The sequence below is a fragment of the Cervus canadensis genome, chromosome 7, assembly GCF_019320065.1.
Source record: "Cervus canadensis isolate Bull #8, Minnesota chromosome 7, ASM1932006v1, whole genome shotgun sequence".
NCBI classification, from domain to species: Eukaryota; Metazoa; Chordata; class Mammalia; order Artiodactyla; family Cervidae; genus Cervus; species Cervus canadensis.
This window is the reverse complement of record NC_057392.1, coordinates 2,665,034-2,677,318: the sequence shown is the minus strand read 5'-3', so window position 1 is coordinate 2,677,318 and position 12,285 is coordinate 2,665,034. Positions and strand designations below refer to the sequence as shown.

Genomic DNA, 12,285 nt, shown 5'->3' with positions numbered 1-12,285 from the left:
ACTAACTTGGTCTTTAATGTAGCAACTTTAAATCTCAAGATGCTTTGTCCTTGGGTTTTTCTTAGATTACAGAAAAAAATACTCCTTTACATATGAATTGTTGGAAAAAAATGTAAGTTAGAAATACGAGAAAGGTGGATGAAGAAGTAGATAGAAAGAGAAACATTTATTTTTTCACAGTTATAAATAATCTGCTTTCCATTTTAAAAATGCCTTTGACTGGAAAGGATTATATAGTGTATGTTCTCCAAGTTATTATGTAAAATTTTATTTCTCCATGAGTTCCTAAGCTAGAAGCCAAAACAATATTTTTTTGGGCCTAAGTGCATTGCTTGATCTTGCAGAGCCTATTTCATGGTCTGCTAGATCCTAATGGAGATGGTTGGTAATGAGAAAATATTTATTTATATATAAAATAAATTTACAGTAGAGTGCAAAAAGCATGTAAGCAAGCAGTACCAGCTTTAAAAAATTCATAGTGAGACTGTATGAATGTTTCCAGTTTTTTCAAGAGTACCATTTCTCCACACACATAATTTAGCTTGTGTTCATGTGTGTGTGTGTTAGTTGCTCAGTCCTGTCCAACTCTTTGAAACCCCATGGACTGTAGCCCACTAGGCTCCTCTGTCCATGGAGAATCCCATGAATAATTTTGCAGTGGGTAGCCATTCTTTTCTCCAGGGGATCTTCCCAACCTAGGGATTGAACCCAGGTCACCCACATTGCAGGCAGATTCTTTACCATCTGAACCATCAGGGAAGCCTGTGTGTGTGTGTATATATATATACATATATATATATTCCTTTTACTCAGTGGTACATGAGTACCTTGGGATATCATTGCAGATGACTCTTGCTATCTAACTTAAGCTGTAGGATTCTTACTATCCTAAGAACTATTTATCAGATTGCTGCTTTCCTGGAAATTGATTAATAGCAAATGTTGAGTTTATTTGTTTAAAGCAAGTTCTGTGCCCCAGTTAAGTGATTTATATATTTCACCATCTAAGCACTGTAAAAGAAACTTCTATGGGGTCTTTCAGTGACCTTAGTAGCTGATGTGTTAATAACATTTCAGACTGATGATTTGTGGCAGGCTTCTTGCCCAAAGCTCTGTAGTGAATTATTGCTTCATGGCAGATTATAGTTTAATTCCTTAAAAAAAAAAAAATGCCTCATTGATGTTTGGGCTGCAGAATCCAAAACCATACTCAGTCTGCTACATCTTGGAAAAAATCATCCGTTTAGATGGAACTCATGTGATTCATAAATACGCTTTGTGCCAAAAAACATAATGTGATACCTTGATTAGTGAAAACTCTGGGAACTGGTCTCCTTCATGATGAAACTGGCAGTATTAAAACTGTGGGAAGTAAAAGTTTGTATGTGGTTAACCGGCTTGACAAATGGCACCACACGGCTTCCACTTGTCCCATCTAAATACAGGAGGCCAAGGCTACAAGGAGCGAAATGGTGAGGCTGTCAAAATATGCCTCACCCTTTGAAACCAATGCCCTCCTATGCTCTTTACTTTCAACTTTCCCAGAAGAAGCCCTAATAACTCTCACTTCCGCTAGCCTTCCTTGTTGACTGAATGCCTCTTGATGAGCAAATTATAAAATGGCAGTCTATATCCTGAGTTTGGCATGAAACTTTTGTTTGCCCCAGAGTATTTTGTTTTGTTTGCGGGAATGAATTAGTTGTCAATGTTCTGAAAATACAAACATTTTACATTAAAGTAGGGGTCAGCATCTGTCTTGAAATACCAGAAGCTCTTGCAACATTTGTAACCATGCAGACTTTCCCCTGACCACTCAAACTTGAAACTGGGGGGTGTCTGGCCCCTGCAGATGGAGTGTGCCCTGTATGGGAAACTCTTCATTCCCCCTCCTCAGTTGCTTCACTCATTTATGTCCCCTGCTTGCCCTTGTGGACATTTTGATTTTTATGTTTTTGTTGTTGAATTGTTGTGTCTGGTCTTAACTGTGGCCCACGAGAGCTTAGTTGCGAATACAGGATCTTCCTCTAGTTGCTGTGCATTGCCTTGGTTGCTCCGTGGCATGTGGGATCTTAGTTCCCTGGCCAGGGATTGAACCCACATCTCCTGCATTGGAACACAGATTCTTAACCACTGGACCACCAGAGAAGTCCCTGGACATTTGTTTTGATTCTTGTATTTCATGACTATTTTACCCTCAATGGAATTCCCAGGTGATGCAGTGGTGGAGAATCCACTTGCCAAGGCAGGATACACAGGTTCAATCTCTGGGTTGGGAAAAATCCCTGGAGTAGGAAATGGCAATCCATTTCAGTATTCTTGCCTGGGAAATGCCATGGACAGAAGAGCCCGGCTGGCTACAGTCGATGGGGTCGCAAAGAATCGGACATGACTGAGCACACACTCACGCATGCCTACCCTCAATAGCACTTAATGTTTACAAACTTAAGTTTTATACCTAAACATTCAAATTATGAAGGGGAATATTTGGTTTCCTCTTAAAAGAGTATTAGGCTTTGGGAAGCAGGTATGTAAGAGACTCAAGTCATATGGTCTCTAGACTATGAAAGTAAAGTTGTCACTCCTATTAAAGATAGGATGGTGGGTGTGGGTGGATGAAAGAAATAGATGAAGGAGATTAAAAGGTACAAACTTCCAGTTATAGATAGATAGGAACTAGGGATATAATGTACATGTCAAATTAACACTGCTGAATGTTACATATGAAAGTTGTTAACTATTCAGTTCAGTTCAGTTCAGTTGCTCAGTCGTGTCCGACTCTTTGAGACCACGTGAATCGCAGCACGCCAGGCCTCCCTGTCCATCACCAACTCCCGGAGTTTACTCAAACTCATGTCCATCGAGTCGGTGATGCCATCCAGCCATCTCATCCTCTGTCGTCCCCTTCTCCTCCTGCCCCCAATCCCTCCCAGCATCAGGGTCTTTTCCAATGAGTCAACTCTTCACATGAGGTGGCCAAAGTATTGGAGTTTCAGCTTCAGCATCAGTCCTTCCAATGAACACCCAGGACTGATCTCCTTCAGGATGGACTGGTTGGATCTCCTTGCAGTCCAAGGGACTCTCAAGAGTCTTCTCCAACACCATAGTTCAAAAGCATCAATTCTTCAGCGCTCAGCTTTCTTCACAGTCCAACTCTCACATCCATACATGACCACTGGAAAAACCATAGCCTTTACTAGATGGACCTTTGTTGGCAAAGTAATGTCTCTGCTTTTTAATATGCTATCTAGGTTGGTCATAACTTTCCTTCCAAGGAGTAAGCTGTCTTTTAATTTCATGGCTGCAATCACCATCTGCAGTGATTTTGGAGCCCCAAAAAAATAAAGTGTGACACTGTTTCCACTGTTTCCCCATCTATTTCCCATGAAGTGATGAGACCAGATGCTATGATCTTAGTTTTCTGAATGTTGAGCTTTAAGCCAACTTTTTCACTCTCCTCTTTTACTTTCATCAAGAGGCTTTTTAGTTCCTCTTCATTTTCTGCCATAAAGGTGGTGTCATCTGCATATCTGAGGTTATTGATATTTAGCAAATACTAATAGGTCTCATCACAAAAAAAGTTTTTTTTTCTGTTTCTTTAATTTTGTATCTATATGAGATGATGGATCCTCACTAAACTTATTATGACAGTTCTTTAATGATTTGTGTAAGTCAGATCCTTATGCTGGGCACCTTAAATGTATATTGTTGTCATAGTAATGTGCTCAGTCATGTCTGACTCCTTGTGACTTCATGGACTGTAACCTGCCAGACTCCTCTGCCCATGGGATGTTCCAGGCAAGAATACTGGAGTGGGTTGCCATTTCCTTCTCCAGGGGATCATCCCGACCCAGGGATCAACCCCACATCTCTTGCATCTCTTACATTGGCGGTGGGTTCTTTACCACTGCACCTCCTGGGACACCCTTAAATGTATATAGTGCTGTATGTCAATTATATCTGAATAAAACTCAGAAAAAAGTGAAAAAAATTCAAATGAAGGGGGAAGAATGATACTTCATTGTTTTCCCTAGACTACTCTTCCCTGTCTCTCCTCCTCCCTCTATTCCTCTGGGTCAGCACTGGCACTTACTGGGATGGCTGGAGCTGGATGAAGTTGTGTCCTTTGCTACCGGGTCTTACTGAAACCCGGGCTGTCTTTGCCCTTTAACACATCAGCTGGTGAATCTTTTCCAATCAACTTTCCCCCTAAACCTTCTGCTTTTAACTACAGGGTTAATACTTGGTTTCTTTCCTAAACTCCTTTAAAATGATTTCTCATCATTTGCTTCAAAACTGACTTGTAGGAGGACTATTTTATGTTTTTCAGTAGATTTGATGCTATTTTCTTTAGTATTTTATCATATTTCTATAGTATATGTCATATTTTCACCTTCCCACTTGAAGGTCTGAAGCTAACACCTAGATATTTTGATTTTTTTTTTCTGTCTTGCTTATGAAATAGTTGATGAATAAGTGTGTCATTGAAACACATTCTCTTCATTAATAGAGGTATTACTGCAAGCCTGTGTTAATGTCCCACTGGAAATAAGCCTGCAGGAATGCTCATATTTTCAACAGATTTTATTTGCTGAATTTCTCCCTGGTGGATTCTTTCAGAGTAAAGTAAGAAAAATGAATTTTTATGCCTGGCATTTGGATTTTATTTTAAAACTGCCCATTGTTTTTATACACAGTTTTATATACTTCTGCCTAAGGGTGCTTTGTAAAATTGCTTGTTCTTGAAACCTGTTGATCATAAAGTTAGCACTTGGGGCTTTTCTGTTCTGCCCCAAGTTGGATTTGCTGAGGAGCAATGAATGTAGTCAGACTGAGCTGAGAGCATTCCTTCAGTCTACCCAGGATAGGATCATGTACAAAGATGCTTTTGTTTCTATCCACTGGGATGTATGGTAACAGGATTTTACTAACCTAATATTTGTCAGGAGCATTGATGGTATAAAAATAATGTCCTGAGAGGGAGAGTACTTCTTTTTCTTATGAGCTTGGAGACAAAGACTTAGTTTTGGAGCATGTAAGAATATGGTGTGCTCAGAGTCAGGCCTGGCCTTCTGTGCCCAGTACAGATCCCAGTGTACACACAGGAATGTGAACCTGAGGTCAAGGAAAACCAAGTGTAAGACCAGGGAGAACACATGTGATGGGGACAGAATTTTTTTCTTTTTCTCTTTTAAGACCCCAAGCTTGCCAACTTCTTTCTCTTTTTTAAATATTAATTATTTATTTACTTTTGGCTGCATTAGGTCTTAGTTGCAGCAGGCAGGATCTTAGCTGTGGTTGTGGGCTTCTCTCTAGTTGCAGAGCAAGGGCTTAGTTGCCCTGTGGCATGTGGGATATTAGTTCCCTGACCAAGGATCGAACCCGAGTCCCCTGCACTGGAAGGTAAATTCTTAACCACTGGACTGCCAGAGAAGTCCCAGAAGTTTGTTTTCTTTTTTAGCAACAACCTTGAAGGAAATTTGGGGGATATTCCCTTAATTACTCCACTTTTTCTCTCATTTTACCCACTTCTTAAATATGTAGATACTCTTCAGAGTTTTATCCACAGTTACAGTGTCAGTGGAAAAGTAAGTTGATTCAGCCAGGGCATTGAATCCCAAGGATTCTCAGGGGCCCATTGTAGTAAAATTTTCCATAGTATTGCTTACAGTCATTAACTAGACAATTACATTTAGAGAGTATTGTGGCGCCAATAAAATTACACCTGAGTCAAATTTAGTTCTTTGGCTTCATTTTCTTAAACTGGTAGAAATCTCAATATGATATCTAAGGCTGCCTATATGATTTGACCCTAACTGATTTCTCCAGATTCATCTCTCACTTAAAGCTCTTATATGCTATGTGCCACTGAACTGCTTCTTTTTGTCCTTTCCCTTTATCAGCGAATGTGAAATAAAATTTAAAAAAATAATAAAAATATAAACCTCTCTTTGAAAAAAGAAAAAAAACAAAACAACAACAAAGACCAGAAAACTTTGCCTCTAGTTCTTGGCACGGAGCTCCTAAAACACTTGTAATTTCCTAAGTGAGAAGAACACTAGGAGCATCTTCTGTCCTTAGAGTGGATCTTTGACCCCAGTTCCTGATACAAAACTCCTAAATCCCTTGGAATTTCCTGGATGCTAGAAGTATCTTTTGTTCTAAAGAGGTTATTCTTGGTGGACTCCTGCTGGGGGCTGGCTATGAGAAAGACCAAGCTGTGATTAAAAGATTGGAACTTTCAGCCCCACCACCATTCCTTAAGGAAGGAGACAGGAGCTAGATATTAAGTTAATGTTCCATCATACCTTCATGATGAAGCCTCCATAAAAATCCCAATACTACAGGATTTGAAGAACTTTGGGGTTTGTGAACACATCTACATGTTAAGAGAGTGGCGTATCCCATATCCACAGGGACAGAAGCTCCTGCATTGGGGACCCTTCTGAACCTCACCATTTATGTTTCTTCCTCTGGCTGTTCATTCTTATCCTTTGTTGTAACCCTTGCAATAAACCAGCATATGCTAAGTGAGTATTTCCATGACTTCCGTAAGTTATTCTAACAAATTATGGAACCCAAAGTGGGGTGGTGGGAACCCCGACCCATATAGACAGTGGGTCAGAAGTTCAGGTGACGATCAGAGATTTGCAATTGCTGTCTGAAGTGGGGTCAGTCTTGTGGAACTGAGCCCTTAATTTGTGGGATCTGATGCTCACTTCAAGTATACAGTGTTGTTGCTGGAGACCTGGGTCTGGAGACCCCTTCCAGGGCCTGAGAGTGGGCTCTTGTCTAACACTGGGAAATAAATTGTCTGAGGAGACACATGAGCTGAAAAAGCAAGAGGCTTTGTTGGGAAAGGGCACCTGGGCAGAGAGCAGTAGGGTAAGGGAACCCAGAACTGCTCAGTCACGTGGCTCACAGTCTTGAGTTTCATGGTGACGGGATTGCTTTTCGGGTTGTCTTTGGCCCATCATTCTGACTCAAGGTCCTTCCTAATGGCACACTTATTGCTCAGCCAAGGTGGATGCCAGCAACAAGGATTCCAGGAGGTGGTTGGACATGTGGTGTCTCCTTTAGACCTTTCCCAAACTCTTCTGGTTGGTGGTGGCTTATTAGCTCTGTGTTCCTTACTAGGACCTCCTGTCACAGAATAACTCACACCAATGGTAGTGCCTGGTCAGGGTGGGCAGTTTTAGTCACTGTGCTTCCTCTAAGAATGTCAGATTTGAATTATGAAGACCCAGCTGGTGTTGTAGAGAGTTGCTTGATGTGTGGAAAACTCACACATCTTGTGTCAGAAGTATTGTGAAAACAAAGGAAAATACAGGAGTATTTTTCCTAGACAATGGAAGAAATATTCCTCTATGCATTTTCATTTGCTGTATGTCATGCACCTTTGAAGACCTAGGTCAAATGTCACCAACTCCATGAAGATTCCAAGAGTATCTTATAGAAGAAATCTGTTCTTCCTTTATTTTCCCCACTGTATTTTAATATCTCTATTTTATTGCACTCCATTTGCCTTCTTTAAAAAAAAAAAAAAAAACACATTTATTTATTTGGCTATGTTGAGTCTTAGTTTGCAGTACCTGGGCTTTCTAGTTGTGGTTCACAGGCTCAGTAGTTGCCGCATGTGGACTTAATTCCTCCATAGCTTGTGAGATCTCAGTTCCCTGACCAGGGATTGAATCCACGTTCCCTGCACTGGAAGGTGGATTCTTAACCACTGGACAATTAGGGAAGCCCCTGCCTTGTGTTTGCAGTTGCTTGTATCTCTATGTTAATCCTCACAAAAAAAGAGATACATATAAGTGTGTGTGTGTGTATACATATATATATATGACATCTCACACAATATAATTATGTATAATATCACAAAAGGTTACCTATATGTATATAAAACGTCGCAAAAGATTATATGTAGAGGCAGAGTTGCCATGTTGCTCATCTTTTTATTTCCTGTAGTACTCAGCACAGTATCTTAAGCCCAATAAATGAATAATAAATGTTTTTATTAATAGATTTGTAGATCTTTGGAATAGCTACTTGCTAAAAGAATTAATTTGATACCTGAAATATGAAGTAGAAGGAAAGTATATTATTTGGGCCAAAAAAAAATGGACTTTTGGGAACATGGTAGTTTAGAGTATCATGAGAAAAGTATAAATTTGAAAGCAGTTAAAACAATATTAATGTGAGATTCAGGGAATAAGGGAGAACTGAGGCTGAAAATATTTGTACCTAACAAGTTTTGATTGGCCCACTAATTCTCAACTTGCATGTGGTTCAGTTCAGGGAAATCTGCCAACTTGAGCAATGTGATTTAAGCTCCATGATTCAACTATTATCTCAGGCATAATGGGTATTTGTGCACAATGAAAGAAAAATTCTCTCACAACACCATATATACCCACTGTGGGAGGGAAAAATACATAAATGCATGCATGCTAAGTCACTTGAGTTGTGTCTGACTCTTTGCAACCCTGTGAACTGTAGCCCACCAGGCTCCTCGGTCCATGGGATTTTCCAGGCCACTGCATCACCAGGAAGGCCTCTGACTTGCTTTTAAACTAAAAAAAAAAAAGTTTTTGTCTATGGGATAAAATATAAACTCCTTAAAATGTTCTTGACGAATCATCCCCTACTCCTCTCCAACCCCTTTTCCCATGGGTGCTGTCCTCCAGTCACTAAGAATTTTCATCAGTCCCACAAACAAATTATTTCCTCTCATCCCTCTATGCCGTTTCTCATGATGCTCCTCCTTCTTGAAATATGGACACCTTCTGCCTCCCTTCTCCACCAGTTAAAATTCTATTGCCCTTCAAGGCAAAACTAAAGGTTACCTCATCAGTGCTTGCCTAGCATGATGGAGCTGTTCGCCGGCAGTGCTTCCACAATATTTTATACACCTGTGTCAGACCACAAGTCACATTGTTCTGTCATTATTACTCCTCTGACAGCTTCCACCACTGCTGTGGGACCTTTTTATAGGACACACAGTCAAGTGTTCCATGACTTATGTTGGTCTTCCCTGCTGAGCACAGGATGGACTTGCTGCATAGTAGGGACTTTATACCTGGAGTGTTTGCTGTACAATAATAACAACTGTGAAGTTATTCTTTCTGCTGCAGTGTTTAAAACTTTTTGCTCCTGTTAAGGATACAAGATATTGAGGCTGCTGCAGCTGCTGCTGCTAAGTCACTTCAGTCGTGTCCGACTCTGTGCAACCCCATAGATGGCAGCCCACCTGGTTCCCCCGTCCCTGGGATTCTCCAGACAAGAACCCTGGAGTGGGTTGCCATTTCCTTCTCCAATGCATGAAAGTGAAAAGTGGAAGTGAAGACTCTCAGTCGTGTCCGACTCTTAGCAACTCCATGGACTGCAGCCTACCAGGCTCCTCTGTCCATGGGATTGTCCAAGCAAGAGTACTGGAGTGGGTTGGCATTGCCTTCTCCGAGATATTGAGGCATCATTTTTGAAATATTACCTTGCTGAAATATGTGTAAAACCAGAATTGCTGCCAATGGCAAGTCTAGCCAAAAAAGAAATCCATTGTTACTAAACTTCACTAAATACCTTACCTGCAGCAATCACTAGAAATTCTGCTTGGGAAGAAGGGCCTCCTTTTATTTTTTATGAGTAAAAATTACACTTAAAATATTTTTATTGGAGTATAGTTGCTTTACAAAGTTGTGTTAGTTTCTACCGTACAGTAAATGAATCAGCTATATGTATACATATGCCCCCTCTATTTTGGATTTCCTTCCCATTTAGGTCACCTCAGAGGTTGGAGTAGAGTTCCTTGAGCTATACTGTAGGATCTTAGTAGTTATCTATTTTATACATACTATCAATAGTGTATATATGTCAATTTTAATCTCCCAATTCATCCCACCCTCCCCTCCTTCCTCCTTTGTATCATATATTTGTTCCCTGTGTCTATGTCTCTATTTCTGTTTGCAAATAAGATCGTCTATACCATATTTCAAAAATACGGACCACTTCACAAATTTTCATGTCATCCTTGCACAGGGGTCATGCTAATCTTCTCTGTGTCATTCCAATATTAATAGATGTGCTACCAAAGCAAGCACAAAGCTGCACTCTATGGGGCTTGCCTGGTGGCTCAGTGGTAAAGAACCCAGCTGCCAATGCAGGAAACATGGGTTCGATCCCTTGTCTGGGAAGATCCCACACGCCACAGAGCGACTAAGCCTTTGCACCACAACTTCTGGGCCTGTGCTTTAGAGCCTGGGAGCCTCAACTACTGAAGCCCATATGTCTAGAGCCGGTGCTCTGCAACAAGAGAAGCCGCTGCAGTGAGAAGCCTGTGCACCACAACTAGAGAGTAGCCCTCGCTTGCTGTAACCAGAGAAAAGCCTGTGCAGTGACAAAGACCCTACATAGCCAAAAATAAATGAATAGCTTATTTTTTTTAAAGTTACACTTTCTGATTAGAAAAGAAAGCACAGCAATTTGTGTAATCTGAGTAGCATCTTTCTGCTTCCTGCCCATTTTTTTCCTCCCCCATGTAGACTAGATAAAAGAGAGACTCTGGGGTCCTGATCTGTGGGAAATGATTTAGCAGCAGATCTGGAATGAGAAAAAGCACAAATATTGTTCTTTGACCTTAAATACTCATGAAGAGCAATTGCAATACCCTTCAAGAATATCGACACTAAGCTGTTCTGAAGTCTAACTCCAGAAACTTTCCTCTCTACCTTGTGCTTCTCAAGTGGTTATCTTATTATTATTACCCAAGGAGGGGAGAGAAAAGTGGACTTTAAAAAAATTGAGATTTTTTTTTTAATGTTTATTTTTTAATTTTATTTTTTATGTAAAATTGCAATTTCGAGTCTTCAAATAGCTGACTTTATCTTTCATGTTTCTTTGTATAACTGCTGAAAATGCAAAACCAAACATCAAGCTGAAACTACATGTGATTCACTTTGTTTCTCTTAGTGACAGCTTCCTGTGGTGGTTAAGAAGTCGGATAGGTTTATATTTTAATTCTGCAATTCAACTTCCTGTGTGACCCTGGGAAAGTTGTATGAACGCTCTGTGCCTCAGTTTCCTCATCTGTAAAGCAGACATGATAAGGACATCTACTTCATAGGGAGTTGTGCATTCAATGAGCTGTAATTTCCAAATAGTTAAGAAGGGTGCCTGAAACACAGAAAGTTTTGTGTGAGTGTTCGTAAAATATATAAATGTTCCCATAGGAGTGGATGGTGTATGTGAACCCCTTCTATCATATACTCTTTGGTAGTATTGACAAAAATTAATCAGTTGATCTAAGAAAGAAGTAGAAAATTTTATTGGCGTCAAATTGAGGATTATAACCTAGGAATAGCATCTCAGAAAGCTCTGAGAACTGTTCTGCACAGCTATTTAACTTTTTTTTGAGCCAGAGGGCTGTACATTAAATGACAGCTTGCACAATCTAGATACAAGATCAAAAAGGAATGTTATCTTTTAAGGAGTTGTCTTGTTGATGCTAGGAGAATAATGTCAGAAGAATGCTTTGTATGGTTGAATCAGTATTTCTGCTGATGGGGGATGTTTGGCAGAAGTACAATGCAGATACTCTAATACAGTAGAGGGGAGAGAGGAAGCCAAAAGGCAGAGAAAAATTTTTAATGCTTATTTTTTGTCTTGCCATGAAATACAAGTTGTTTTTCACAGTTGAAAAAAGAACAGTGAGAACAGTAGCCTTTTCTGTTTTTAACTTTTTGAAGCACAGTCAAGTATATTTTCTAGATTGATCTTTACTACAATACTGGGAGGAAAGGGAACAATAGATAAAAATATTGACATCTGAGTGACTTGCCCACAGATGATTAACAGTGTGGAGAGGTGCAGCTAGAATCTTTTGACTTTCCGAGGGCATCTGCATTCTTAAAAAATTAGAATGCGTGATTAGAAATCAGTATGTGTTTAATTCAAAAATATTTTATTGATAAAATGACAAGCTTTAGCCTGTTTGTTTTTAAAATGCCAACAAAGGTATTTTTAAAAAATTATTGTGTCCAACTTTTATCTACAAAATACCAAGTCTGAGTTGTCATTATTGATTAATTTTGACCTAGTCAGTAAGAATGTTAATGTTTATAGAGAACAGACTGCCAAGATGGGAGCAGGGTGAGAGAGAGATGGGTTGGGAGTTTGAGGTTAACAGATACATATATATACTGAATCACTTTGCTCTACAAAAGAAATTAACATCACATTGTAAACCAACTATATTTCAATAAAAAAGAATATTAATGTTTAATATAGTGAAAT

General features: G+C 39.7%; 1 non-coding gene across 1 annotated transcript; it reads right to left on the bottom strand.

The window, feature by feature from the left end:
* Nucleotides 1-9,987: 9,987 nt before the first annotated feature.
* Nucleotides 9,988-10,094, bottom strand: LOC122445624. Its single transcript, XR_006270592.1, has one exon. It is a non-coding gene; the product is annotated as a U6 spliceosomal RNA (small nuclear RNA).
* Between the last annotated feature and the right edge of the window lie 2,191 nt (nt 10,095-12,285).